Here is a 26,419-nt window from a genome sequence, read left to right as displayed (position 1 = left end):
TTTATAAACAAAGAAAACAATCTGAAGTTGTCTTTATTTTTAAGTTATCGTGTCATGATTTTACCACTTGGGAGTAGATTTTTCTCCGTGTGGCCCCCGATCTAAAATGAGTTTGACACCCCTGATCTAGTCTTTTTAACAAATGTTTTTATTGTACTGGTTTTAAAAGTGAAAAACCCCAAAGTGGCCCCCTGCATCCTTTGGTTTGTCAGTGGAAGACGTTTGGGCACCCCTGCGTTAGCGAAACTATCCTGGTCGTTTGCCAACATAGGCGCTTCACAAATTGGAAGAAGCTGCACGTTGCAGAAGAAGAAAGGACAAAATGTCTCTCCGCATTTTCCAGCACATGCACGTCGACGTCTTTCAACACGTAGCAACCGATGATGAATGGGTTGAACGTGAAAGAAAGAAGAGGCTGCTTGTCTTCGCCGCTCGCCTGCTGCGCTTCTTTAGACAACGGTGGTTCTGGTCATGTCGTGCAGGTCTTGCAGACGGTTTTTGCCCCATGGCTCAGGCTTCAAACGGCGGGGGGCCCGATGGGTCCCTTTCAAACGGGACCTTGCTGCTGGCGCCGCATCGTCTTTTGCTCTTCCCGGGTTATCCGCGCCCGCTATTTATAGCCGGCTGCAGCAGTACAGTATGTTCTCCTGACCGCATACCCCGGCGTGCCTCTGCAGCGCGCACAAAGGCACTGTCTGCACGTGCATGCACATGCACACTTCTGCAACTCAAGTGCCTGTCTAGAACACTGCAGGCATTGTCAGCATTTTTCATCCTTCATGCAAAACTGAGCAGCCCTTCCCCTTCAATAATGCCCACGCACACGCACACACAGCACCAGGACGGGGTCAAAGGTGAAGGCCTGGATGTACGGGGACTTGGCAATGCAGGATAATTTGAGCACAAGCTTTGCCAACAAGTGTTTCTTATCGGACAGTTATTGATATTTTTTTATAACCTATGGAAATTAAGGAGCAGGAGAAAAATATATAAACAATAAGCTCTTAAAATGAAGGTACAAAAAATAACCTATTTTCTGCAGGTTTAGTGCTAGGAAATAACGGCTGTGTAACATTAATTTGCCATGTCGTCTTCTTTAACTATGGAAAGGAATTTTTTTTATGCATTAATTATTTATATATTATTATATCGGCCGATATTGATAATTATTCAAATTTGTTATGACCTATGAAAAATAATATATTAAATGTAAAAAAATGTTATTCAAATGTAACCTTCCTCGGATTATAATCCTTCTGCTATCAAGGCAGAAAGGAAATGCCAAAACAAGCACGGAAAAAACACGCAAACAATGTAAACAAAATAGTAAAATCACATTGGAAGACTTAACAATAAGCTCTTAAAATGAAGGTGCAAAATTAAGGAATAGGTAAGAAATGCTTCATAAAGTGTAAGAAAATAGTGCAAAGTGTGAAAATGTAAACAGAGAAGCCTGAGAAAGAACTATTTATTGCAGGTTTAGTGCTAGGAAATAACGTCTGTGTAACATTCATTTGCCATGCTGTTCTTATTTAACTATGGAAAGGAATTGTTGTTATGCATTAATTATTTAAATATTGTTGTTATATCATTTGATATCGATAATCATTTAAATTGTTTTATGAACTATGGAAAATAAGGTGCAGGAGACAATATATTAAAATGCAAATATTTTTGATTCAAATGTAACCTTCCTCTGATTATAATGCCCTCTGCTATTGAGGCGGAAAGGAAATGCCAACACAAGCATAGAAAACACTCAATGTAGAGCTGGGCGATATATCGATATGCGCGATATATCGCGGGTTTGTCTCTGTGCGATATAGAAAATGACTATAACGTGATATTCGAGTATACGTTCTCACGCAGTTGCTTTTAGCTGCTGGCATTACACTACAGGCTCTCCTCGCTCTTCCCTGTGTCTCCTTCTCACAGACAGACAAGCGCACCTTCTTTCATACGTCACATACTGTCACGAAATACGTCACATACGTATACGCCCTTGCGCAGCGAAGAGGTGGCAGCATGGGTAACGTTAGCTGTGATGCTAGCGTAGCCGTGCGAGTGGTAATACGAGAGAGAGAAGGTGCGAATCTGGTAACAAATGAAGGAATAACTAATTCCCCCAAAAAACAACAGGGGGTCCATCGTCTGCCGGTGGTTTGGCTTCAAGTGGGAATATGTCGAACAGACAACCGTAATTTGTCAAGTGTGGGGCAAAAGCGTTGCTATAAAAAGTATCATTACTGCTAATATGTAGCATCATTTGAAAAGTCACCTGCTAGAGAATGAAGAGTACTTACTCCGCATGTCAACATCTCCGTTCGGTGCCACACGCCCACACCATCAAAATGCAGAGGCAAACATTTCCAGATCAACACCGTATGAAAAAAATAGTGATTTTTTTAGTTGTGATTTCCCTCTCTGCATGAAAGTTTTAAAGTAGCATATATTAATGCAGTATGAAGAAGAATGTTTTAATGTAGACACATAGAATCATCATACTGCTGTGATTATATGCATCAAGTGTTCATTCAAGGCCAAGGCAAAATATCAAGATATATATTGTGTATCGCGATATGGCCTTAAAATATTGCGATATTAAAAACAGGTCATATCGCCCAGCCCTAACTCAATGTAAACAAAATTGTAAAATCACATTGAAGACTTAACAATGAGCTCTCAAAATGAAGGTGCAAAAAAAAGGAATATGTAAAAAATGCTTCATAAAGTGTAAGAAAATAATGCAAAGTGTGAAAATGTAAACATAGAGAAACCCGAGAAGAACTATTTTCTGCAGGTTTAGTGGCAGGAAGTTACAGCTGTGCTCTAAAGGCTGAGCTAAGGTGGTGTGGTATTAGCGGTCTTGCCTTGCATCATTTACAGACCACATTGGGCTGACTACGGTCCCTTTGGAAAAAATCGTCTTTTATCCACAATTTCTTCATTTTGACTTTCTCTTCTCACTCCATGCAAAGAATCAACCAAACTTGATAGCTGATACTGTCACCTGATTGGCTGTTAGCAGTGAACACTTCCTGCGTCGTTCGGTTACCAGAGTCTTTGTTCATGCAACCAACCTTGCTTCCATACTTTTGCTTTCTTCTGACAAAGAAGAGAAAAAATATATATTGAACGTTTTATCAAACGCATTTTTTTTATTGATATCGATTATGTGTCTATCGTGATATATATTGATATTGTTTTATAGCCCAGCCGTAATATAGCATTACTTAAACAAATCTTGAGGTGATGAATCGGTTCAAAGTGATTATAACAATATAATATTTGATTTATAAATTACAATAAAACCGTTTGTTAAAATAGGTTACTAAAAAGCTCCTCTTTCAGCTGCCGTATGATGAATATGCACAGCGAGTACACGTGTAGATGGCGTAAAAAAACGTTTTTATCTATTCTTGAATATTTTTATACAATTTAGAATCGTAATATAGAATTGTGATTCAAATATGGGTCTATTATTTTAAGTACTGCACTGTGATACATATTGTATGGTGAAGTCCTTGACAATATTCAGTCATACTTTCTGAGGCTTTCTATTATGACGGTTTGTGGAATGTGACAGTAAAAAAGTGATTACGTTGCAATGTGCGCATGACAGTTCCCCCCCCCCCAAAAAAGAATAGTAACTCTGCAGAGGGAACAGAAATTAAAGGTGCATCATGTACTGTAGGGGATACTAACAAGGCAACAAGAGACTATTTGGTCATGCAGAAGTCCTCACAGAGACTATTTATTTTCTTGCGAGCAAAAGACGACTCATTGGCGTCCATACAGGAACTTTGTACATCAAACCAAAGCAGGTTTAAAAAAAAAAAAAGCCAACACAGGAAATTCTCCTCTTCCTTAAATGATTTGCTTTGAAAGTGTTGCTACATTTGGAACAGACGTGGCGCTTTAGTTCCACTTAAAAAGTACAAGTGCAGGACGGCTCAGCTAACGAGGACCAACGATGGCTTTAACGAGTCGCAGCGTGCTGAGACCGCCTCCTTTAATGACGAGGTTCACTGATCTGGAACCAGTCCAAGTGCAGAACAAAAAAGGAGCTGAGGTTCGCTTTAGTGTGTGCGTGTGTGTGTGTGTGTGTGTGTGTGTGTGTGTGTGTGTGTGTGTGTGTGTGTGTGTGTGTGTGTGTGTGTGTGTGTGTGTGTGTGTGTGTGTGTGTGTGTGTGTGTGTGTGTGTGTGTGTGTGTGTGTGTGTGTGTGTGTGTGTGTGTGTGTGCGTGCGCAATATCAACTTGTGTTCCTGAGAAGAGAAACTGAAACAAAAAGGTCTGTGATTGTTGTTAGAATGTAGCATTTGGTGTTTTGGCGGCACTACCTGTTAGTCCTCCTTCATAAACACATTATAATGGGACTGTCATTATAACTCCGTGCAGTAGATGACGGTAGATGTGTTAACTCCAGTTCTTAACACAGCTTATACACACCTGGTCTGCCAGAGAATAACAAGACGTAGCAAGACGGATCAGTGTTGCAGACTGATCAGTACTGTCATTTTCGGCTGGGAATCCGAACCCTGTAGATTCTCTTTTTCAGAAGACTCATCTAGCAACTCCGACATGAAAGCTCAAATCGCTCTTGTCAATGAGCCCCTCCACCATCTAAAAGCACTCACAGCGGCTGTGCCTTGTTTGAAGAAGAACAACAACAAGAATAAGAACAATACCAAAAAGAGGACAACAATACTAGCAACAACAACCAGAACAACAACAACTACCAGTGGAAAAAACAACCACACCCATAAAAAGACCAAGAACAACAACAAAACAAAAAGAAGATAAACAACACAACAAAAAACAACAACAAAAAAGAAAAACAAAAATAAGAACACAACAGAAAACAACAAAAAGAAGAACAACAATGAAAACAAGAACAGCAACAATAACATAAACAAGTATAATGACAAGAACAGGAAGAACCGCATCAATAAAAAAACACCATGACAAGAACAACAACAACAACAAAATAAGATTAACAACACAACAACAACAAAAAACAACCACAAGCGCAAGAATGACAACCAAACCAAGAACAACAACAAGAACAAAAAGAAGAAAACCAACACAATGAAATGAAAAAGAACAAGGATAAGTGCAAAAACCCCATTAACACAACAAAAAAGAAAAACAACAAAAAGAAGAACAACAGAACAAAAACAAGAACAATGACAAGAACAGGAAGAACAGCATCAATAAAATACAACCATGACAAGAACAACAACAAGAACGAAAAGAAGAAAACCAACACAACTAAATGAAAAATAAGAAAAACAATAAGTGCAAACCCCCCATTAACACAACAAAAAAGAAGAACAACAACAACAAAAAGAAGAACAACAGAACAAAAACAAGAACAATGACAAGAACAGGAAGAACAGCATCAATAAAAAACAACCACGACAAGAACAACAACAAACAAATAAGATTAACATAAAAAAAAAAACACTCGCAAGAATGACAACCAGAAAAAGAATACAACTAGAACAAAAAGAAGAAAACCAAGACAACGAAATGAAAAAGAACAAGTACAATAAGACCAAAAACAACAAGAACAAAAATAAGAACAACATTAACACAACAAAAAAGAACAACAACAACAAAAAGAAGAACAGAACAAAAAGAAAAAACAACAAAAAGAACGAAAGAGCATAAACAAGAAGAAGAAGAAGAAGAAGAACATTAACACAACAAAAAACACAACAAAAACAAGAGCAACAACAACAAGAGCAAAACAACAACAACCAGAACGAGATAAAAACAAGAACAACAACCTGAAGGACAAGAAAAACAACAACAACAACAACAAGAACAAGTAGAACAAAAGGAAAAGAACAACAAAAACAAAAACAACCAGCAACAACAAAAATAAGAAAAAGAACAATAAGAACAAAAACAATAATTGTCTTTCACGCTGCCTTCAAAACTGTCAAACTAAAATTGTACAGTATGTTTGGAAAATGTGGCCTGAAATGGAATTAATTTCTTGATTATTAATTCATCATACAATTATAATCATCATACAAATATACCTCGTCTTAACCTTCATCATCATGGCCATAATCATAATAATAATCATAACTGTGTATTTATTAGTCAGCTTGTTCTGCCTTCCAGTGTTTTCCACACATTCATTTATTTGTGGCGGCCCGCCACGAAAGAATTACGTCCGCCACAAATAAAATAAAAATTAAAAAATATATATATATTTTTTGTTGTTGTTTTTTTTGTCCTGTCCAGCTTCTCAGGCAAATCATATAGTTGATGTAAATGCCCATATAGGCTGTTCATATTTACTTTACAAAAGAGAAGTGTAGGATACTTCTCTTGTTGCCTTATTTGTATTTGACCACTACTGTTTTCTGTTTGTTTGTTACTGACTGTGGCAGGACACCTCTGCCTCTGTTTCACTTTATGTTGCTGGTAAATAATATGGTTATAGTAGTAGGCTAAAGTTAAATTATTTAGTATGCACTAATTAAAGGGGCAGAGCTTTAAGAGACATTTTAGCTTTTATATTTTATAAAATATATTTTTTGTAAGAACCACAATTAATAAATATATTTCAGTGAATAACATATTGTTCAAATCTGTATATAAATATGTACATAAAGTGTTGTAATTATATTGTAAAATGGATGGATGGATGGACGTTTAAAACAAAACTGTTATTATTAAATAGTAAGTATACATTTTTTTAGCCTTTTCAGAGAAAATCATATCATTGCAGTAAATTATGCAAATTACTCGATGATGTCATGGTGACCACGTCCGTAACCACGCCCATAGCCACAGGTATCTTGGCAGTTTATGGGAAACACTGCCTTCAGTATGTGCACACGCGCGCGCACACACACACACACACACACACACACACACACACACACACACACACACACACACACACACACACACACACACACACACACACACACACACACACACACACACACACACACACACACACACACACACACACACACACACACACACACACACACACACACACACACACACACACACACACACACACACACACACACACACACACACACACACACCTTCTCATCCTTGTGTCCTCCTACAGCTGACTCACACTGACTTGTAGCTCCGCACTCCCCAACTTTGAATTGCCTTAACAAGGCGCCCGTGGCACATTACCTGTCACCTTCCCGCTGCACCTGTTTGATGTGCCGCTGAGCCACACACACAAGTTACACATTATGAGCTGATATGGTCCTCAAGCTTGGTTCAAAGGGCACATGGTCACGGTAACACACTGCCATTATGCACTCATCCTCAAAATGACATGCGTGCATGTTGGGGCGGTATAGCTCGGTTGGTAGAGTGGCCGTGCCAGCAACTTGAGGGTTCCAGGTTCGATCCCCGCTTCCGCCATCCTAGTCACTGCCGTTGTGTCCTTGGGCAAGACACTTTACCTACCTGCTCCCAGTGCCACCCACACTGCTTTAAATGTAACTTAGATATTTTAAAATGTAACTTAGATATTGTGTTTCACTATGTAAAAGCGCTTTGAGTCACTAGAGAAAAGCGCTATATAAATATAATTCACTTCACTTGTCACAATATTTACATTTCATACGCTCTTTAATACACACTGTAATACTAATAACTACAGTACATAATAATGATCAGCAATTCAAGTCCAATGATTGCTTTCTGCAGCATAAAAAATTATAATTGTGTGAATGCTCCAAAGCATTCACACGTATGGTTTTCTACACCAAAATTCATATATTTATTCAACTTATTATTATTATTATTCTCCAGATTTTGGCGCACTTTACCTTCCACATTTTTCACCCGATTCAAAACGTTCCAACTTCAAACTGTTCAGCCTATTCGGGAATCGCGGGCTTTCCCTTGACCAATTCCCAGAATTCCAGGTTTTCCGGGACATTTTTCCCATTCAAATGAATTGGCCATTTTTCAAACTTCCACCATTTCCACATTTTTCAACCGATTCAAACCATTCCACCTTCAACACATTCCACTCATCCTGGACATTCAAACTACCATTTTCCAAGTTCAAAACAATTCCAGGAATTCCCAGAATTTCTGTTTTTTCGAACCCTTTTTTCACCCTTTTTTCTAATCGAAAAAACAAAGTTGTTTTTTCAACTGGAAAAATTCCTGGTTTTCCCGAAATTCCAGGAATTCCATAATGCCATTTCTCAATTAAAAATGTTACTACTTCAACATTTCACGACCGATTTGAAAAATTCCAACACCAACCATTTCAACTCATTCAGGACATGTATGCTATTAATCCTTTTTTTAAAAACTCGCTTTTCTCAAAATTAAAACATTTCCAGGAAGTTCCCATTGAACTGAATGGGACATTTTTCCAAGTTGCACAATTCCCACATTTTTCAACCTATTCAAACCGTTTCCAACTTCAACACATTACACTCATCCTGGACATTCAAGCTACCATTTTCCAAGTTCAAAACAATTCCAGGAATTCCCAGAATACCTGTTTTTTCAAACCCTTTTTTCACCCTTTTTTCTGTCGACTACTCCTTCCACATTTTTCAACCGTTCCGCTGTCAAAACATTCTTCTTAATCAGGACAAAAAACAAAGTTGTTTTTTGAACTGGAAAAATTCCCGGTTTTCCCAAAATTCCAGGAATTCCATAATGCCATTTCTCAATTAAAAATGTTACTACTTTAACATTTCTCGACCGATTTGAAAAATTCCAACACCAACCATTTCAACTCATTCAGGACATGTATGCTATTAATCCTTTTTTTTAAACTCGCTTTTCTCAAAATAAAAACATTTCCAGGAAGTTCCCATTGAACTGAATGGGACATTTTTCCAAGTTGCACAATTCCCACATTTTTCAACCTATTCAAACCGTTTCCAACTTCAACACATTACACTCATCCTGGACATTCAAACTACCATTTTCCAAGTTCAAAACAATTCTATGAATTCCCAGAATTCCTGTTTTTTCAAACGCTTTTTTCACCCTTTTTTCTGTCAACTACTCCTTCCACATTTTTCAACCGTTCCACATTCTTCTTAATTAGGACAAAAAACAAAGTTGTTTTTTGAACTGGAAAAATTCCCGGTTTTCCCGAAATTCCATAATGCCATTTCTCAATTAAAATGTTACTACTTCAACATTTCTCGACCGATTTGAAAAATTCCAACACCAACCATTTCAACTCATTCAGGACATGTATGCTATTAATCCTTTTTTTTAAAAACTCGCTTTTCTCAAAATTAAAAAAATTCCAGGAAGTTCCCATTGAACTGAATGGGACATTTTTCCAAGTTGCACAATTCCCACATTTTTCAACCTATTCAAACAGTTTCCAACTTCAACACATTACACTCATCCTGGACATTCAAACTACCATTTTCCAAGTTCAAAACAATTCCAGGAATTCCTGTTTTTTCAAACCCTTTTTTCATCCTTTTTTCTGTCGACTACTCCTTCCACATTTTTCAACCGTTGCACTGTCAAAACATTCTTCTTAATTAGGACAAGAAACAATGTTGTTTTTTGAACTGGAAAAATTCCCGGTTTTCCCGAAATTCCAGGAATTCCATAATGCCATTTCTCAATTAAAAATGGTACTACTTCAACATTTCTCGACCGATTTGAAAAATTCCAACACCAACCATTTCAACTCATTCAGGACATGTATGCTATTAATCCTTTTTTTTTAAACTCGCTTTTCTCAAAATTAAAACATTTCCAGGAAGTTCCCATTGAACTGAATGGGACATTTTTCCAAGTTGCACAATTCCCACATTTTTCAACCTATTCAAACCGTTTCCAACTTCAACACATTACACTCATCCTGGACATTCAAGCTACCATTTTCCAAGTTCAAAACAATTCCAGGAATTCCCAGAATACCTGTTTTTTCAAACCCTTTTTTCACCCTTTTTTCTGTCGACTACTCCTTCCACATTTTTCAACCGTTCCACTGTCAAAACATTCTTCTTAATCAGGACAAAAAACAAAGTTGTTTTTTCAACTGGAAAAATTCCCGGTTTTCCCAAAATTCCAGGAATTCCATAATGCCATTTCTCAATTAAAAATGTTACTACTTTAACATTTCTCGACCGATTTGAAAAATTCCAACACCAACCATTTCAACTCATTCAGGACATGTATGCTATTAAACCTTTTTTTTAAACTCGCTTTTCTCAAAATAAAAACATTTCCAGGAAGTTCCCATTGAACTGAATGGGACATTTTTCCAAGTTGCACAATTCCCACATTTTTCAACCTATTCAAACCGTTTCCAACTTCAACACATTACACTCATCCTGGACATTCAAACTACCATTTTCCAAGTTCAAAACAATTCTATGAATTCCCAGAATTCCTGTTTTTTTAAACGCCTTTTTCACCCTTTTTTCTGTCAACTACTCCTTCCACATTTTTCAACCGTTCCACATTCTTCTTAATTAGGACAAAAAACAAAGTTGTTTTTTGAACTGGAAAAATTCCCGGTTTTCCCGAAATTCCATAATGCCATTTCTCAATTAAAATGTTACTACTTCAACATTTCTCGACCGATTTGAAAAATTCCAACACCAACCATTTCAACTCATTCAGGACATGTATGCTATTAATCCTTTTTTTAAAAACTCGCTTTTCTCAAAATTAAAAAAAATTCCAGGAAGTTCCCATTGAACTGAATGGGACATTTTTCCAAGTTGCACAATTCCCACATTTTTCAACCTATTCAAACAGTTTCCAACTTCAACACATTACACTCATCCTGGACATTCAAACTACCATTTTCCAAGTTCAAAACAATTCCAGGAATTCCTGTTTTTTCAAACCCTTTTTTCTGTCGACTACTCCTTCCACATTTTTCAACCGTTGCACTGTCAAAACATTCTTCTTAATTAGGACAAAAAACAATGTTGTTTTTTGAACTGGAAAAATTCCCGGTTTTCCCGAAATTCCAGGAATTCCATAATGCCATTTCTCAATTAAAAATGGTACTACTTCAACATTTCTCGACCGATTTGAAAAATTCCAACACCAACCATTTCAACTCATTCAGGACATGTATGCTATTAATCCTTTTTTTTTTTAAACTCGCTTTTCTCAAAATTAAAAAATTTCCAGGAAGTTCCCATTGAACTGAATGGGACATTTTTCCAAGTTGCACAATTCCCACATTTTTCAACCTATTCAAACAGTTTCCAACTTCAACACATTACACTCATCCTGGACATTCAAACTACCATTTTCCAAGTTCAAAACAATTCCAGGAATTCCTGTTTTTTCAAACCCTTTTTTCATCCTTTTTTCTGTCGACTACTCCTTCCACATTTTTCAACCGTTGCACTGTCAAAACATTCTTCTTAATTAGGACAAGAAACAATGTTGTTTTTTGAACTGGAAAAATTCCCGGTTTTCCCGAAATTCCAGGAATTCCATAATGCCATTTCTCAATTAAAAATGGTACTACTTCAACATTTCTCGACCGATTTGAAAAATTCCAACACCAACCATTTCAACTCATTCAGGACATGTATGCTATTAATCCTTTTTTTTTAAACTCGCTTTTCTCAAAATTAAAACATTTCCAGGAAGTTCCCATTGAACTGAATGGGACATTTTTCCAAGTTGCACAATTCCCACATTTTTCAACCTATTCAAACCGTTTCCAACTTCAACACATTACACTCATCCTGGACATTCAAGCTACCATTTTCCAAGTTCAAAACAATTCCAGGAATTCCCAGAATACCTGTTTTTTCAAACCCTTTTTTCACCCTTTTTTCTGTCGACTACTCCTTCCACATTTTTCAACCGTTCCACTGTCAAAACATTCTTCTTAATCAGGACAAAAAACAAAGTTGTTTTTTCAACTGGAAAAATTCCCGGTTTTCCCAAAATTCCAGGAATTCCATAATGCCATTTCTCAATTAAAAATGTTACTACTTTAACATTTCTCGACCGATTTGAAAAATTCCAACACCAACCATTTCAACTCATTCAGGACATGTATGCTATTAAACCTTTTTTTTAAACTCGCTTTTCTCAAAATAAAAACATTTCCAGGAAGTTCCCATTGAACTGAATGGGACATTTTTCCAAGTTGCACAATTCCCACATTTTTCAACCTATTCAAACCGTTTCCAACTTCAACACATTACACTCATCCTGGACATTCAAACTACCATTTTCCAAGTTCAAAACAATTCTATGAATTCCCAGAATTCCTGTTTTTTTAAACGCCTTTTTCACCCTTTTTTCTGTCAACTACTCCTTCCACATTTTTCAACCGTTCCACATTCTTCTTAATTAGGACAAAAAACAAAGTTGTTTTTTGAACTGGAAAAATTCCCGGTTTTCCCGAAATTCCATAATGCCATTTCTCAATTAAAATGTTACTACTTCAACATTTCTCGACCGATTTGAAAAATTCCAACACCAACCATTTCAACTCATTCAGGACATGTATGCTATTAATCCTTTTTTTAAAAACTCGCTTTTCTCAAAATTAAAAAAATTCCAGGAAGTTCCCATTGAACTGAATGGGACATTTTTCCAAGTTGCACAATTCCCACATTTTTCAACCTATTCAAACAGTTTCCAACTTCAACACATTACACTCATCCTGGACATTCAAACTACCATTTTCCAAGTTCAAAACAATTCCAGGAATTCCTGTTTTTTCAAACCCTTTTTTCTGTCGACTACTCCTTCCACATTTTTCAACCGTTGCACTGTCAAAACATTCTTCTTAATTAGGACAAAAAACAATGTTGTTTTTTGAACTGGAAAAATTCCCGGTTTTCCCGAAATTCCAGGAATTCCATAATGCCATTTCTCAATTAAAAATGGTACTACTTCAACATTTCTCGACCGATTTGAAAAATTCCAACACCAACCATTTCAACTCATTCAGGACATGTATGCTATTAATCCTTTTTTTTTTTAAACTCGCTTTTCTCAAAATTAAAAAATTTCCAGGAAGTTCCCATTGAACTGAATGGGACATTTTTCCAAGTTGCACAATTCCCACATTTTTCAACCTATTCAAACCGTTTCCAACTTCAACACATTACACTCATCCTGGACATTCAAGCTACCATTTTCCAAGTTCAAAACAATTCCAGGAATTCCCAGAATACCTGTTTTTTCAAACCCTTTTTTCTGTCGACTACTCCTTCCACATTTTTCAACCGTTCCACTGTCAAAACATTCTTCTTAATTAGGACAAAAAACAAAGATGTTTTTTGAACTGGAAGAATTCCCGGTTTTCCCAAAATTCCAGGAATTCCATAATGCCATTTCTCAATTAAAAATGTTACTACTTTAATATTTCTCGACCGATTTGAAAAATTCCAACACCAACCATTTCAACTCATTCAGGACATGTATGCTATTAATCCTTTTTTTTTAAACTCGCTTTTCTCAAAATAAAAAAATTTCCAGGAAGTTCCCATTGAATTTTTAATTATAATTGAACTTTTTTAAAACAAGTTACAGATTAGAACAACTCCTGATTACATGGAGATGGGACTAAAAACTTGTTTTTTTTAATTGATAAGTATAAAAAAAAAATCAAGAATAAAAGAAAATGTTTTACTTATTTTTTTTTTGTATTGATTTTTGAAAATTATCAATCGATTTAAAATCGGGATGACTAAGAATCGCGATTCGAATGTGAATCGATTTACTTGCTTTACTCTCAAACTCAGAAAGCACTCCAAGTACCACCATGATGACCAAACTTAAAAATACAATAGCGTGGCAGGCCTAAGTATTGATTAAAAACAAGGCAGAGGTTTTATTCAACAAGGCCCTTGTAACATTACACACCGTTTGAACAGTAACACTGTGTTTGAATATTGGAAAATAAAACACTGTACTTTAACAAATGATTATTTGGCGTACCACTAGATGGAGCAGGTGTACCACAGTGTTAGAATAATTGTATCTAAGTTATCACAAAACTTTGTGTTACATTGAGTTCAGCTCGCCCTGCGAGAGGACAAAAGCTGTCTTTGATCCTACCAAGCAAAAGGCTTGTAAAACTCAACTGTGTAGGATGGGGAGCGACATGAGGGTGTCAGTTTCTTTGATGTATTGTAATCCACAGGAAGATTTTGTCTTGACCTGAGATCTACAAAGCAGAGAGGAGACAGGACCTGACCCCACTCCAGGCACCTTTTCTTTGAGCTGTTTTGTGACCGAGGGCAACGGCTGTTTACAACCTTTTCTTTGAACAGACCTTTTCTTTTAACTGTTTTGTAACCAAAAGCGATGGCTGTTTACGACCCCCCTCCCTTAGAAACAGCTGTTGCCATGTAATCAGGGAAAGTCCAAATAAAAGAGGAGGCGTACAATCTTTCGTCAGAGCGTGGGACGACACTGTACAAGGATACAGTGTCTACGCGTTTCTCCTCAATTGAGCTAAGTTGAATTCTGTCTCTGTTTAATTTCTTGCTTCTTGTCTTGTTTAATAGATGTCATTACTGTTTGAACCTGACACACAGTTTGAGAACCACTGCCTTAAAACAACTGGATCACATGATATCTGATTTATCTGCCACCAATTAGTGTCGGCCGATTTACGTGAAAAATGTTAAGTTAATTCTTTAGAAGTAGTATTATCACTGGGGGACTGGCAGGCGAGGCGTGTACACATCGAGTAAGAGCAAGCCAAGAGCAGGCGTGCTAATCGCTAAGCGAGCTTGAAACAACGGAGAAAATAAGCGCTTAGTAAAGTTTAAGAAGTGTAAATAAAAAGTGCATATGCATACTGATATCCATTCATTGGTCCCGTGACAGTGGTTGCCATGGCGGCGTGGAAGCGATGAGCACACAAAAGGTGTGACACGCATGACATTAAACGCTGCACGGCCCCCCGAGGAGCCATCCGCTTACAAGAATGTCCTCCCGGCGTGAAATCTTTACGAGGGACATTGACATTCCGTTTTAACGCCATTGTCCACCTGGGAGACCGTACACCTTCATACATATAATAACACACATTAGAGATGGGCGATACTGCCTCTAAAAATATCTATTTGATATATATTTTGCTATATAGTCTCCTGCTATACATCACAATATATTAATGGTAAGTAAATGATATTTCAAAACAGGCTACAAAATGCTCAAGATCATTAAATTAGTGTTTTTCAACCTTTTTTGAGCCAAGGCACATTTTTTGCGTTAAAAAAATACAGAGGCACACCACCAACAGAAATCATTAAAAAACTAAACTCAGTAGACAGTAAAAAGTTGTCGCAATTGTTGGATACGACTTCAAACCATAACCAAGCATGCATCACTATAGCTCTTGTCTCAAAGTAGGTGTACTGTCACGACCTGCCACATCACGCAAGTTTTTTGCTGTTTTCCTGTGTGTAGTGTTGTAGCTCTTGTCTTGCGCTCCTATTTTGTTGGCTTTTTCTCTTTTTTTGGCAGTTTCATGTCTTCCTTTGAGCGATATTTCCCGCATCTACTTTGTTTTAGCAATCAAGAATATTTCAGTTGTTTTTATCCTTCTTTGTGGGGACATTGTTGATTGTTATGTCATGTTCGGATGTACATTGTCTTTGCTCCACAGTAAGTCTTTGCTGTCGTCCAGCATTCTGTTTTTGTTTACTTTGTAGCCAGTTCAGTTTTAGTTTTGTTCTGCATAGCCTTCCCTAAGCTTCAATGCCTTTTCTTAGGGGCACTCACCTTTTGTTTATTTTTGGTTTAAGCATTAGACACCTTTTTTACCTGCACCCTGCCTCCCACGGTTTTCGACATCTACAATGCAATTAGCTACCCGCTGCCACCTACTGATATGGAATAGTATTACATGGTTACTCTGCCGAGCTCTAGACAGCACAGACACTCAACGACAACACATCATTTGCAGACTATAATTTCTGGTTTGCAAAAAATATTTTTAACCCAAATAGGTGAAATTAGATCATCTCCCACGGCACACCAGACTGTGCCACGGCACACTAGTGTGCCGCGGCACAGTGGTTGAAAAACACTGCATTAAATGATTCAAGTAATGGATGGAAGTGGAAAAATATCAATTTTAAAATGATTTCTTAAGTCCAGTGACCACAAATTCACTTCCTGAGTTTGTAAACAATAACAGAAACAACAAAAAACAATGAGGTGGTACATAAAAATTATTGATTGAATCACAGTAATGTCGACTCTTTACAGATACCACACTTGGTATCATCCATCCATCCCTTTTCTACTGCTTGTCCTTCTCGTACTGTCGATATTTGTATTGATCCCTTGTTTACATTTAAGAGCTCTAGCTTAGCAGTTAGCATGGCTTCTCGTATCCTCTTACGGTGTGTAGTGTAGCATGTTTAGCTATTCCTCGTACTTCAGTAATAATGAAATTCGTAAGAATTATACTTTATTTGCCCACCTCTGTTTGCATTTAAGAGCGCTAGCTTAGCTCTACCTTAGCGGTTAGCATGGTTTCTAGGGTCCTCTTACGGTGTGTAGTGTAGCATGTTTAGCTATTATAACTGTTATAATAGCGCAATATAAATATAATCAAAATTTGTTGTCCTCCAGTGATAATGATACACGGAAAAAATATACTTTATTTGCCCACTTCTGTTTACATTTAGGAGCTTTAGCTTGGCTCGAGCTTAGCAGTTAGCATGGCTTCTTATGTCCTCTTTTACGGTGTGTAGTGTAACATGTTTAGCTATTATAGCTATTATAATAAGGTTGTATACAGTAAGTATAATTCACATTCTTCGTCCTTCAATGATAATGAAACTCGTAAGAAATATACTTTATTTGCCCACTCCTGTTTACATTTAAGAGCTCTAGCTTGGCTTGGTTGAGTTTTTCCTTGCCCTGATGTGGGATCTGAACCGAGGATGTCGTTGTGGCTTGTGCAGCCCTTTGAGACACTTGTGATTTAGGGCTATATAAATAAACATTGATTGATTGATTGATTGAGCTTAGCAGTGTGTCCTCTTTACCATGAATTGATTAACGTGGACCCCGACTTAAACAAGTTGAAAAACTTATTTGGGTGTTACCATTTAGTGGTCAATTGCACGGAATATGTACTGTACTGTGCAATCTACCGTATTTTTCGGAGTATAAGTCGCACCGGTCGAAAATGCATAATAAAGAAAGGAAAAAAACATATACACCTGTATAAGTCGCACTGGAGGAGAAGTCGCATTTTTTTGGGAAATGTATTTGATAAAACCCAACACCAAGAATAGACATTTGAAAGGCAATTTAAAATAAATAAAGAATAGTGAACAACAGGCTGAATAAGTGTACGTTATATGATGCATAAATAACCGACTGAGAACGTGCCTGGTATGTTAACGTAACATATTATGGTAAGAGTCATTCAAATAACTATAACATATAGAACATGCTATACGTTTACCAAACAATCTGTTACTGCTAATCGCTGAATCCCATAAAATCGTATACGTCTGGTCTCTTACGTGAATGAGCTAAATAATATTATTTGATATTTTACGGTAATGTGTTAATAATTTCACACATAAGTCGCTCCCCTGGCCAAACTATGAAAAAAACTGCGACTTATAGTCCGAAAAATACGGTACGAATAAAAGTTTCAATCAATCAATCAATCTTACGGTGTGTAGTGTAGCATGTTTAGCTATTATAAGTATTATATTAAAGCTATATAGGTATTATTCACATTCTTCGTCCTCCAGTGATAATGTTACCCGTAAGAAATATACTTTTTTTGCCCACTTCTGTTTACATTTAGGAGCTCTAGTTTGAGTCTAGTTTAGCAGTGAGCATGGCTTATTGTATCCTCTCACAGTGTGTAGTATAGCATGTTTACCTATACATCTGTTAACATTTACGAACGTGAGCTTAGCTCTAGCTTAGCAGTTAGCATATGTAGTGTAACATGTTTAGCTATTTCCTGTCTCCAGTGATAATGCTACGTGTAAGAAACATACTTTATTTACCTTTAATAGCGCTATCTTAGCAGGTAACATGGCTTCTTCACATTTAAGAGCTCTAGCTTAGCGGTTAGCATGGCTTGTTGTGTCCTATATTGTAGCACATTTGGCTATTCCTCGTCCTTCAGTGATAATGAAACTCGTAAGAAACATACTTTATTTGCCCACCTTTGTTTACATTCAAGAGCTGTAGCTTAGCTCCAGCTTAGCAATTAGCATGGCTTATTGTATGTGTAGTGTATTATGTTTACAAATACTTAAAATAAACTTTATTTACCCACCTTGGTTTACGTCTACGAGCTCTAGCTTAGCGGCTAGCATGGCTTCTTTAGATATAAGAGCTCTAGCTTAGTGGTTAGCATGTATAGAGCTCGGCAGAGTAACCGTGTAATACTCTTCTATATCAGTAGGTGGCAGCAAGTAGCTAATTGCTTTGTAGACGTCAGGAACATGGTTTGTCGTGATCACAATATGCAGACGACAGTGTGCAGGTAAAAAGGTATCTAATGCTTAAACCAAAAATAAACAAAAAGGCGAGTGCCGCTAAGAAAAGGCATTGAAGCTTAGGGAAGGCTATTCAAAACGAAACTAAAACTGAACTGGTTGCAAAGCAAACAAAAACAGATTGCTGGACGACAGCAAAGACTTACAGCGTGTGGAGCAGACGGCGTCCACAAAGTACATCCGAACATGACATGACGATCAACAATGTCCCCCGCAAAGAAGGATAGCGACAACTTAAATACAAACCCTGTTTCCATATGAGTTGGGAAATTGTGTTAGATGTAAATATAAACGGAATACAATGATTTGCAAATCATTTTCAACCCATATTCAGTTGAATATGCTACAAAGACAACATATTTGATGTTCAAACTGATAAACATTTTTTTTTTTTGCAAATAATCATTAACTTTAGAATTTGATGCCAGCAACACGTGACAAAGAAGTTGGGAAAGGTGGCAATAAATACTGATTAAAGTTGAGGAATGCTCATCAAACACTTATTTGGAACATCCCACAGGTGAACAGGCAAATTGGGAACAGGTGGGTGCCATGATTGGGTATAAAAGTAGATTCCATGAAATGCTCAGTCATTCACAAACAAGGATGGGGCGAGGGTCACCACTTTGTCAACAAATGCGTGAGCAAATTATTGAACAGTTTAAGAAAAACCTTTCTCAACCAGCTATTGCAAGGAATTTAGGGATTTCACCATCTACTGTCCGTAATATCATCAAAGGGTTCAGAGAATCTGGACAAATCACTGCACGTAAGCAGCTAAGCCCGTGACCTTCGATCCCTCAGGCTGTACTGCATCAACAAGCGACATCAGTGTGTAAAGGATATCACCACACGGGCTCAGGAACACTTCAGAAACCCACTGTCAGTAACTACAGTTGGTCGCTACATCTGTAAGTGCAAGTTAAAACTCTCCTATGCAAGGCGAAAACCGTTTATCAACAACACCCAAAAACGGTGTCGGCTGCGCTGGGCCTGAGCTCATCTAAGACGGACTGATACAAAGTGGAAAAGTGTTCTGCGGTCTGACGAGTCCGCATTTCAAATTGTTTTTGGAAACTGTGGACGTCGTGTCCTCCGGACCAAAGAGGAAAAGAACCATCCGGATTGTTATAGGCGCAAAGTTGAAAAGCCAGCATGTGTGATGGTATGGGGGTGTATTAGTGCCCAAGACATGGGTGACGGCGTGGCGAAGTTGGTAGAGTGGCTGTGCCAGCAATCGGAGTGTTGCTGGTTACTGGGGTTCAATTCCCACCTTCTACCTTCCTAGTCACGTCCGTTGTGTCCTTGGGCAAGACACTTCACCCTTTGCCTCTGATGGCTGCTGGTTAGCGCCTTGCATGGCAGCTCCCGCCATCAGTGTGTGAATGTGTGTGTGAATGGGTAAATGTGGAAATACTGTCAAAGCGCTTTGAGTACCTTGAAGGTAGAAAAGCGCTATACAAGTATAACCCATTTATCATTTATCATTAACTTACAAATCTGTGAAGGCGCCATTAATGCTGAAAGGTACATACAGGTTTTGGAGCAACAAATGTTGCCATCCAAGCAACGTTACCATGGACGCCCCTGCTTATTTCAGCAAGACAATGCCAAGCCACGTGTTACATCAACGTGGCTTCATAGTAAAAGAGTGTGGGTACTAGACTGGCCTGCCTGTAGTCCAGACCTGTCTCCCATTGAAAATGTGTGGCGCATTATGAAGCCTAAAATACCACAATGGAGACCCCCGGACTGTTGAACAACTTAAGCTGTACATCAAGCAAGAATGGGAAAGAATTCCACCTGAGAAGATTCAAAAATGTGTCTCCTCAGTTCCCAAACGTTTACTGAGTGTTGTTAAAAGGAAAGGCCATGTAACACAGTGGTGAACATGCCCTTTCCCAACTACTTTGGCACGTGTTGCAGCCATGAAATTCTAAGTTAATTATTATTTGCAAAAAAAAAAATAAAGTTTATGAGTTTGAACATCAAATATCTTGTCTTTGTAGTGCATTCAATTGAATATGGGTTGAAAAGGATTTGCAAATCATTGTATTCCGTTTATATTTACATCTAACACAATTTCCCAACTCATATGGAAACGGGGTTTGTAGTTTTGATTGTTAAAACAAAGCAGGTGCGGGGAATAGCGCTCAAGGAAGACATGAAACTGCTACAGGAAAATACCAACAAAACAGGAAAAGCCACCAAACTGGAGCGCAAGACAAGAACTAAAACACCACGCACATCAACTACGCTCAAAATAAGTCACGGCGTGATGTGACAGGTCGTGACAGTACTTTGAGACAAGAGCTATAGTGATGCATGCTTCGTTATGGTTTGAATTCTTATCCAACAATTGCGACAACGACTTTTTACTGTCAATATCGGCTGCTGAGTTTCATTTTTTTATGTTTTCTGCTGGTGGTGTGCCTCCGCATTTTTTCAATGAAAAAAATGTGCCTTGGCTCAAAAAAGGTTGAAAAACACTGATGTAGGGCAAACACATTGTCAACAGGAACATCAAAAACTTGAAGAAAAAAAAAAATATATATATACACATATATATATACATACATATATATATATACATACATATATATATATATATACTTATATATATATATATATATATATATATATATATATATATATATATATATATATACACACATATATATATATATATTTCTAGCTGTGATAAATCTGGATTAATTACAATGAACAATATGCTATTAATGGCAAATAAATAGTTAATTGTTCGACAGCCCTAAATAATACACATATATAAATAAACGTCTCCTGAAGGTTGTGATAAAGATGAATCAATTCTTCACAGCAAATAAATGCTTTAATGATGACTCAGCACTAAAATGTGATGAGCTGTGATGAGTTCATTGTTTTTTTCTCTCGCAAACAAACAAAGATATGAGTATTTAGTACAGGTGGCTCCTCTGACGCACTTTATTTGTGTGCATTCGGCTGATTGTAGTGTTGTTGCATCATCAGTCATATTGTGTGTGCAAAGGAACGCAACATTCTCTGCGTCCACACATCACACCGGCGGCGAGTACACCGCAGGCGCGGGGGCGACAACAAAGCTATGCTTTGCCGAGAAAGACGCAAAAGCCACTTCCTTTCTGTGAATGAGGGCCAGACCGCAGCCCCGCCCACTCCATAAGCAGAACGCTGCACGCAAGGTGCCACTAGTCCAGGGTAGTGTTGTCCCGGTGCCAAAATATTTCAATACTTTTTGGTACTTCGATACTTTCCTGTACTAAGGATGTCGTTGTGTTTTGTACAGCCCTTTGAGACACTTGTGATTTAGGGCTATATAAATAAACATTGATTGATTGATTGATTGATTGAATAAAGGGGACCACAAAAACATTTTCCATTCTATTATTTTGTCAACATTATTAAGGACAAGTGGTAGAAAATGAATTATTCATCTACTTGTTCATTTACTGTTAATATCTGCTTACTTTCTCTTTTAACATGTTTTATCTACACTTTTGTTAAAATGTAATAATCACATATTCTTCTGTTTGATACTTTACATTAGTTTTGGATGATATCACAAATTTGGGTATCAATCCGATACCAAGTAGTTTACAGGCAATGTTCCCTCTAAGGTGCGCGCCTGTGCAATTGCGCACTGCTCAAGCGTCTATGCCACGCACAAAATCAAATAAAAAAATAAGCGCAGAACAATTTTCGACACACGGACACGACAGAGAAAACAGTTTTCGTCATCATTGTTCAAATATTGTAACGCTTTGAGGACATGAATTCCATCCATCACTTTACAGAGCAAAACTCTTTATTGTCAGCCATAAACACATCACCAAAACATTAGTAAAAAAAATGATAACTAGCAAAACTGGTCATTTTCTGCAGTACAAACCAGACCAAAACCAACTTTGTTATATCAACAGCAGCCGCTCGGTCTTTCTCACTTGCGCCAACACATGCACATATGGCACTTAGCCAGTGATGCGTTTACAGCCACACAAAAAGTCGGACAAATCCAACACCACACATAGAGTGTAATTCCAGGTCGTTACACTATGATTTACCAATCAAATGTGTGCTTATTCTAGTGTCATTCATTAGGAATCTTAATTTATAAATATTAATCATGAAATGCTGTTAGTATATTAAATAAATACTAATAAAAATATATTTTTTACAAACAGGAAGTTGCAGGAATGTACACATGAACCCCTGCTTACATCTCATTGTGCAACATGTGAATGTTTTAATGGGAACTAAATGCAATGTCTGAAAGGGGTACAAATTATTTCCAAAGCAGGACCTCCACCCAGACAAACAATACAAGTACACAGTTCAAGAAAAACTATATTTTTTGTTATTGTCATTGTAAGTGGGCCTAAACACTTATATTAGAAAATAACCTCATGGAAATGACTGCTGTCATTTGATTATAATAATAATAAAATGTTGTCTGTCTATCTGTGTTGGCCCTGCGATGAGGGGGGGACTTGTCTATGGTGTACCCCGCCTTCCACCCGAATGCAGCTGAGATAGGCTCCATCACCCCCCGCGACCCCGAAAGGGACAAGCGGTAAAAAATGGATGGATGGATGGAGATTGAACTTGTTATTTAGTCAGGTTTGGGACAGGTGTGCTGCTGGTGTAGCCACAGTGTGCACGTCTGATGTTGCTCACATGGGCTCCACTGAATGCTCAGGGAGTTTTTGCGTTTGCTCACACACATGAACAATTAGAGGGAACATTGGTTACAGGATCATACATTGGTCATATTCAAAGTCCTCATGTGTCCAGGGACATATTTCCTGAGTTTATAAACATAATAAAACATTTTTTAAAACGAAAGAAGATTGTGATGCCCAAAAATATCAACGTAATCATAGTAGTATTGACTAGATAAGCTCCTGTACTTGGTATCATTACAGTGGATGTCAGGTGTAGATCCACCGTTTGTTTACATTGTGACGCCGGTGAGCTACGGTGTGTAGTTAAGCATGTTTAGCTGTTCCTCGTCCTGCAGGGATGATACTTGTAAGAAACGTACTTTATTTGTCGCCATGGAGGCCAGGATTAGTGATTTAGAAGAAACTGGGGCTGGACTTTAGTTGCTAGTTAGCTAGCCATGTCTTAAAGCACCTCTTCCTGGGGGCGTTTCAGTGTTATAACTTCACCTTTATCTTTACTTTTTAAGCCAAATTGCGTCCGTTCTCCCTTTTCTGTCTACACACTGTGTCTGCTTGTAAGTACTCTGTGATTGCGTGCCGCCGAACATGCTCCTCTGCTCGTAAAACCAATAATGACACGATATGACAACAACGAAGGGGTGGGGAGGTGGGGGACCGGTACTTTTGAGAGGCGGTATAGTACCGAATATGATTCATTAGTATTGCGGTACTATACCAATACCGGTATACCATACAACCCTAGTCCAGGGGTGTCCAAACTTGTTCCACTGGGGAGGGGGCACAACAAAAAAAATCAAAGTATGCAGATTCCATTCTCATATTTTTCCATTTCAACACTAATACAATTGATCTTGTAACCATCAGAGTTTCCCTCAGTTGGTGAACATTAAAAATCTTGGGGACCCAAAAGGGTGTCAGTCATTACATTGTTAAAAATAAGACCTATATTTTTTTACTTTGGGGTTAGTGCATGTGCCTCACAATACGAAGGTCCTGAGTAGTCCTGGGTTCAATCCCGGGCTCTGGATCTTTCTGTGTGGAGTTTGCATGTTCTCCCCGTGACTGCGTGGGTTCCCTCCGGGTACTCTGGCTTCCTCCCACCTCCAAAGAAGACATGCACCTGGGGATAGGTTGATTGGCAACACTAAATGGTCCCTAGTGTGTGAATGTTGTCTGTCTGTCTGTGTTGGCCCTGTGTTGAGGTGGCGCCTTCCACCTGAATGCAGCTGAGATAGGCTCCAGCATCCCCCGTGACCCCAAAAGGGACAAGCGGTGGAAAATGGATGGATGGATGGACTTTCAACGCTTTTTTGAGCAATGGCAGTTTAAAGGCCTACTGAAACCCACTACTACCGACCACGCAGTCTGATAGTTTATATATCAATGATGAAATCTTAACATTGCAACACAGGCCGGGTTAACTTATAAAGTGCAATTTTAAATTTCCCGGCAAACTTCCTGCTGAAAACGTTTCGATATGATGACGCGTGACGTCAACGGTTGAAGCGGAAGTATTCGGAGCCCATTGAATCCAATACAAAAAGCTCTGTTTTCATCTCAAAATTCCACAGTATTCTGGACATCTGTGTTGGTGAATCTTTTGCAATTTGTTTAATGAACAATGGAGACTGCAAAGAAGAAAGTTGTAGGTGGGATCGGTGTATTAGCGGCGGGCTACAGCAACACAACCAGGAGGACTTTGAGGATAGCAGACGCGCTAGCCGAACGACCTCACCCTGACTTCCTCTGTCTCCGGGCCGCCAACCGCGTCGGTGATCGGGTGAAGTCCTTTGTCGTACCGTCGATCGCTGGAATGCAAGTGAGCACGGGTCGTGATGAACAGATGAGAGCTGGCGTAGGTGCAGAGGTAATGTTTTTAGCATAGCTCTGTCGAGGTTCCCTAGCTAAGTTAGCTTCAATGGCGTCGTTAGCAACAGCATTGCTAAGCTTCGCCAAGCTGGAAAGCATTAACCGTGTAGTTACATGTCCAGAGTTTGGTAGTATTGTTGATCTTCTGGCTATCCTTCCAGTCAGGGACTTATTTGTTTTGTTTCTATATGCAGTAAAGCCCGATGCTATCACATTAGCTCAGTAGCTAAAGAGCTTCGCTGATGTATTATCGTGGAGATAAAAGTCACTATGAATGTCCATTTCGCGTTCTCGACTCTCATTTTCTAAAGGATATAGTATCCGAGGTGGTTTAAAATACAAATCCGTGATCCACAATAGAAAAAGGAGAGAGTGTGGAATCCAATGAGCCCTTGTACCTAAGTTACGGTCAGAGCGAGAAAAGATACGTTCTGAACTGCACGCTAGTCCTTCACTTTCACGTTCCTCATCCACAAATCTTTCATCCTCGCTCAAATTAATGGGGTAATCGTCGCTTTCTCGGTCCGAATCTCTCTCGCTGCTGGTGTAAACAATAGGAAAATGTGAGCAGTCCTTCCTCCGGTGTCGTCACGCTACTTCCGGTAGGGGCAAGGCTTTTTTTTATCAGAGACCAAAAGTTGCGAACTTTATCGTCGTTGTTCTATACTAAATCCTTTCAGCAAAAATATGGCAATATCGCGAAATGATCAAGTATGACACATAGAATGGATCTGCTAACCCCGTTTAAATTTTAAAAAATTAATTTCAGTAGGCCTTTAAAAAAATAAACCATAATAAATGTTTTCTTACTTTTAGTGATTCAGGGGTTTTTTTTGTTTTTGTTTTTTTTAATGTTTTCCTATGTTTTGTCAAAAAAAAAAAATTGTATTTATATGGCAAACACACAAAAAAATGCAATATTTCCCACCAAAAATATTTCAAAGTAAAATATTTGATGTGAAGTATTTGAATAGGTCAATAATAATTCATATCAATTATTTTTTGAGCAATGGCAGTTTTAAAGTGAAAAAAACTGCCTGCTTGCTCCTTTATTGCACTTTTTAGTTTTTTTGCGCGAGCATTCTTAATTAAAAAATTAGCCGCGGGCCGCACTTGGACGCGCCTGCATTAGTCACTCCGTGTTACTTCCTGACTGGCGGAAAATGTCAGCTCCCAGCATGCTTTGTGGTGTCCTGCTCGAATCCGGCGTCCGTGTCTAGATGTCCAGCGGTGCCTTGATATTGATTGCGCTCATGGAAATGTCACAAGCGCATAAAGGAGACGATCATAAGAGTAATAATGCCGTCCTGTCGTTACTTAAATGTCACGGCAGCCTCTTCGGCGCTGGTGGAGGTTCCGA

At 38.2% G+C, this 26,419-nt stretch overlaps 1 protein-coding gene across 3 annotated transcripts in view; it reads right to left on the bottom strand.

Annotated features, from left to right (window-relative positions):
• The window catches only part of LOC133656094 (thyroid hormone receptor alpha-B), a 350,922-nt gene that overhangs the window by 250,461 nt on the left and 74,042 nt on the right, over positions 1 to 26,419 (bottom strand). The gene's annotated exons all lie outside the window — the stretch shown is intronic.

The sequence above is a fragment of the Entelurus aequoreus genome, linkage group LG08 (assembly GCF_033978785.1).
Source record: "Entelurus aequoreus isolate RoL-2023_Sb linkage group LG08, RoL_Eaeq_v1.1, whole genome shotgun sequence".
In the NCBI taxonomy this organism is placed as follows: Eukaryota; Metazoa; Chordata; class Actinopteri; order Syngnathiformes; family Syngnathidae; genus Entelurus; species Entelurus aequoreus.
Note: the sequence above shows the minus strand (reverse complement) of the source record. Positions and strands in the feature narration are given on the sequence as shown.